Source organism: Tinamus guttatus, unplaced genomic scaffold, assembly GCF_059628265.1.
Source record: "Tinamus guttatus ecotype Peru unplaced genomic scaffold, ASM5962826v1 Tinamus_guttatus_pri_ptg000455l, whole genome shotgun sequence".
NCBI lineage: Eukaryota > Metazoa > Chordata > Aves > Tinamiformes > Tinamidae > Tinamus > Tinamus guttatus.
In genome coordinates, this window is record NW_028288989.1 from 73,158 (window position 1) to 79,157 (window position 6,000).

Sequence of the window (6,000 nt, forward strand, 5' to 3'; positions counted from 1 at the left end):
TATAAAATAGGCATTCATTAATTTTTACCCTCCAGAAACAACATCCTTCACTTGTACATGGATGCGTTTGCCAACATCAAGACAAGTTGCCTAAATGGCCTGCAAGAGCTTAAATGTACAATGACATTTATCTAATATTGTTTAATATGTGATTTCTCAGTTGCACTCTTAAAGCACAAACTGTAACCTGTCGACAGTACATCTAGCAATAGAGAGATAATTTATTTTTAATGAAATGAACACCCATAAGGATATGAAATTTCTATCCTTGTGCATCTGCAGGGATGTCAGTCTGCACTGGAACAGCTTTAAATAAACAGAATTACGTTAAGCATATGTATATATATGTACATATATAAACATACACACACACACATATATACACACACACGTATGCTAGTAGAAGACACCTTTCATTGGAGCAGCCACTGAACTGCCAAAATTACAAAGCCTGTCTTCCCAAGAAGCCATTGCCAGCTGAGAGCTAATGAGTGACAGTGACATTCACTCATAAGTACAGAAAAATTAAACCACACATGTATTATGTATAACCCTGGCTTCCCCATCAAGCTAGATGGTTTCTGCAGAGGGATCAGGTGGCGTCCAGATACCCTTAGATGATACCAAGACCACCAAGGGAAGCTGCACACACTTGATCAAGCGGAGCCTCTCTTCAATAGCAGGTTGTCCAGGGATTTTTACACAGCTCTACAGCAACCTTTGAGCAGGGCATTCCTGGACAGACTACAAACCCAGACAAGGGGAAATCTCTCATGTGGCCCCTTAGAACTTTACTATCTAGCTACCCACTTCTCACATGAAAGTTTCTACACTGATTAGCATCAGCTAGCTGAGATATTATCTTTTATTGCCAGAGATGTTTTTGAAATTGTTAACTATAATCTAAAAATGTTTAGCTTTAGTTTCAAGTGGCGAGTTTTCTTCTCATATGAAACTTTATGCACAGACTGAGACTGCCAGGCTCTGACCAGAAATGACCAAGCAAGCAAATTTAATTTCCTCATATGATAAATATGATAAATGAACATTTTTCATCCTGAATTTGCAGATAGGAAATTCAGATTTATGGAGAAACAAGGACCAATTATTTGTTAGAAATTCAGAGCTGGTTTGTTTTGTTTTGTTTTTTTTTTCCAGGTTCAGATCTGTCCCTCAAATCAGAGCTTTGCAAGGCAGTGATTTGTTACAACATGATAGACCCTGCCTTCCAAATTACAACCTCATCAGAACAGGCACCATAAAATGTTGATAGGATCATTTAAGTCGTCCCTATGTAAAGAAGGTAGCATGGGGTGGTTTTGGCAAGCTGTTGCTCTAAGAGTGCTTTGAAACGAGAGGAAAGGAGTAACATGAATAGAGACATCCATCTTCATATTAATTAAGATATGCCAAATGATGCAATTTGCTTTTTGCTTCAATAAAGAAAAATACTGCACTGCTTAGAAACATTTATCCCGCACGACCCATTAAAAGCTCAGATGGAGAGACGCACCAGCAGTATCAGCATGTATCCCATGTGCACTGCTGGTCTCATCACAGTTCAAGTGTAAATGAAGAACGTGCTGAAGGTCCCAACATTGATACTCTTAAACCATCTCACTTTAATTGTGGAATAAAGCACTACCAGTGTTGGGTAATGGTAAGAAAGAGCATTTTCACCTGTATAATAAACAATAATAGGAATCAAATGTGGTATTTAGTTCATGTCTAGAGCTGAGATCATGAGAAGGGAAAAGGGCCCCATGTGATGTGCAAGAGAAGTCAGACAGATGGAGAAGACAACGGGGCAGAGAATAGAATCAAGAGTTTTTACTCAGAAGCTGAATGGGGAAAGGAGAAATGTTATTGTTTACACTGACACCAGTTCGCTCTCATCCCAAACAAAGGTGCCACGTCCAAACTGTCTTTCAACAGCAGCGGCTTCCAGGTGCCTCCCCCAGAACCATGCCCCAAGAAGGCCTAACGAACATGCCAACCTCTGAACAGTCCTTTAGCAACCTTTACAAAGCCAGCCACAAACCAGTGCGGAGGCAATGTCCTGAGCAGGTTTTAATGACCATACACACATACCTAATAGTTCTTAGTCAGACAGGTTTTTCTGCCTTTGCTGTATTAGGGGGTTGCAGGAAAGCACAGCTGTCTGCAGGAGTGCTCACCAGGTGAGCACTTACTATCCCCATTCTTTTAACCCTGATTTATCTCAGCTGACAAAGGAAATGGCCATTGAAAGTTCAGCGGCCCACAGTAGTGACAGGGACTTCTCTAGTCTCATATCTTCAAAGAGCTGCCACAGGATCCTCACTGAGACTCACTTCTTTCCTTCCTTCCATAGGCTGGCCAGCCCCATTCTATACTCATGGATTCAACCTCCTGGAAGAACACTGCTTGCTAAGGATGATAATTTTATTGGCTTTGTTATGGAGCCTTGAACATTGTAACATGACTTTAAGTGGGGCTATGACAAAAGACAAAAGCAATAACGGCAATGGAAGATTTAAGAGAACTTCTACAAATCTTAGTTCACTGGGAGACTTGATAGCTCATCTGAGCGAATCAGGGCTTTATGCTACTTGAAAGCATAAATGATCAGCTCCAAATTATAGTAGAAATATGGGACTATAACTTTTAACATCTCATCCTTAGCACTCTGCCTTCATCATAGCATCATTTGTCTTTAAAACTGCCTGTATGATGTGCCAATAAATCATATAATATGATTAATACAATGGTATTAATGCAGTGCTGAGGGATCTCAAACAAGATCAAAACCACATCGTTCAAAGCTCTACACAGACAGCCCCTGTGTTGAAGGCCCTGTGATTTAATTAGAGAGGGCACCAGCAGTGCAGAGCACAGAGGTGACCTACCCAGTGCCACGCTGCAAACAACAAGAGCAAGGAGTGGGACCTTCAGACAACAACCCAGTGCTCTCTGCCCACTAAACTACGCTGCGTCCTGTGTCAGCTTCACTACGGGGCAATTTTAATTAGAAAGAGCTTGTTACAGAGAGGCTGTGCACGTGTGTACACCTGCACATGCATCATCTTTCTGCACCCTGATAACAAGTAGGTTTCTTGCACCTGTGAGTTTTACCAGCTGCCACCTCTCAGTGTTGTGTCTGTCACATCAGAGCAATGAGCAGACCACAAAATCAGCCACAGCAAAAAGAACATGGTCAAAACATTAAGATACTTACCTTAATATGAATGGAGCTTTCCTGCTGCTTAAATTGCTCCTGTGAAAAGCCCTGCCCTAAGCTGCTGCTGCAAAGCTCTGCAGTTGCATTTGGTTGGAAGATGGAGGCACCATCTCTCCATCCTCAGCGCGGCCATCTTCAACTCAACCTTTTAATGCCTTTTCCCCCTCACCTTCAAACACTGGTCTGGCCCAGCAGGTGCAGAGTATTCACAAATACTCACAAGATCCCTTTGTTCCTGGTGGCCCAATTTGCAAATACCCTGCAGAGGGGTAGAGTTTCCTCTACCAATGCTGGCTGCAGGACCAGGGCTTTGCCTCTGGTGGAGCAAGGCCAGCACTTGCTGAATAAGCCCTGAGGTCCCACACACGTCAGCCCACGACTGACAGGTCTCAGGAAGAGGACTACCATCCACATTGGTCCTCCTGTCCTCAAGGCTCTCTCTGGAAAGAGCCATCTCTGACAAGGGCAGCTCTGCCCCAAAGACAAGGGGAGTCCTTAGGAGCCCAAACAGACGCTGCTTTAAAAGCAGCTGACTGAATAGCTATTAATCCTTCTCTTCTGACAGTCTTGGGCCATACAGTGTACGGTATTTTCAGGCCCACTGCTTATGCAGTGCTCAAAATATCACCAGCACTTTGGAATTGTTACTACCTATGAGGAATATTCAGTTCCACAGAAGACAATATATTTTATAAACCACCACGGCCAACAGCTATGTACATCGCACAAAAAGAAAACAGACAAAAGCCCTTATCTGGTTACTTCTGCCCCCTCTTTCATCAACAGTGGCCTGCTGAGTTAGACATTCCCAAGCAATTTTCATAACCTGCCCTGGCCAAGCTTGATTGAAAGGGCTGCATTTAGCACACCGGCTTAGGAGACACCTCTGAGCCGCTGCTGGCTTGTTCCTTCCCCGTATAATTTTTCATCACCTCCTCTTCTCCCCTCTCTGCCCTCTTCCACAAGAGCAGCTTCAGAACAACAAACCAAACTTTCCACAGCTTCAGATTGCACAGAAAGGCCTCTATTATCCACTTCAAAGCACAAAAACACTAAAAGCCTGATCGCTTGCAATTCACTTTTTCCTTCACAAAAGACTGAGAAATCACCTCAAATAGTTCTCGATCTTTACAGTGGAGTTGGATAGATTTTTCTCTCCACTCTACTATTTGAGGATTTCTGTAGTATCATAAAAATTATATTTATAGTTGACAGGAAACTTCACTGCTCAAGGAACTGAACTGGAGCTGTCAGGTGGACACTGGACAGGAAGGGCACCATCGTCACCAAGATTACCTGACGGAATAGCAACACACAAGAGCTTCATAAAATCAAATGTCACTGAAGCAGCGCGACCCGATCATTTTCATCCAGAGATAGGATGTGCTTCAAGGCAAGTCTATTTTTTCCCTCCATCTCAGCTGTAAGCCACAAATGTCTCTCAGTTTCACTTTTGTAAAACTGGAGTGAGAATGTTGAGGACTGAATTTCCTCAAGAAAGACAAGAAATTGCCAGTTCCAGTTACCTATACATGTTCCCTTTGACTGGCTGAGCTTGCTAAGGCAGCTTCTAGCTTGTGGTGCTTGTGGCAGCCTCTCTGCTTCAGGTTGCAACCTTGGGCACTGCCAGCAGAGAGATTTTTTGGAGCACATCATAAACTTCCTCAAGCAGCATCTGCTGATTTAGCCTCTGACACGAAAATCAGTGTTTTAAATTAACCTACCTGAATTTCCTGGAGATGATTAGGGAGAGATCACACATGCTGCTGTACATGTGATGGCAACTAGGGCAGGAACGAGCAGCAGGTGGCTGGATGGGTCCCAGCTGGTTCATCTGGAGAACGAGGAGGATATTGGAAAAGGGCATGTGCACAGATGTTGCTCAGACTCATTGCTAGCAGAGCAGTTTGCAGATCAGGAACTTAGAGCCATGCAAATCTCATCCAAGTGGCACTCAGCTCAACACCTGAACCTTCAGTCAAGAAGCTTCCTCCAAATCTCTGCAAAACCTTTTTGTGAATACAAATTGAAATTCAAGAAAGAAAAAAAAAAAAAAAGGAAAAGCAACTGTGGCTTTGCTTCTTATTTCAAAAATGGGAGATGGGCAAACTTCTGTAAATGACAAACTGTGTGAACTGCTGTTCAGTTTTTATCAGCCTTGCCTTCAAAATAACTGAACTTGCTATTTGAGGTAGCAATCATGTTCAACCCATCATTTTAGGGCTCTCTTTTGATCTCAGTGAGTGCAGTCTCATATGAATCATTATTAGAAGTTGCATACGTTAATAAAAACCACTAGGATAATGAAAAAAAATGCTATATAGCATATAAAGGCTATTTAAAAAGGAACAATAACAGTGAATGACAGCATAACTCATCTGTTACCATGCAGTATTCCTCTAGCCTTTATGGGCGGAAATGTAGTCATGGAAAGGAAATTAGATGAGACACCAGAGTTACCACTGTCCTTTCAGAGCAATGCTCTGTATTATTTTCTCCCACTGCTAAGACCAGATGCAAAGGGTCCAACAAATCCACAGAGGTCAAGTTTTTAGACCCCTCATCAGCTTTCCACTAAAAACGACAGCATCATCAAGAGTGCAGCTTCAAAGGAAAATGTTAGCTATAGCAATATTCATTTTTTTTAATGGGAAAAAATCACTTTGTGTAATAAAATGTCACTTACCCTAAAATGTTATTTTTAGATGAGTTCTGAACTTCTGACAGGAGCTGAACCAAATACCTTCAATGAAGTCTTTCTTCTGTCTCTCCAAAATCTC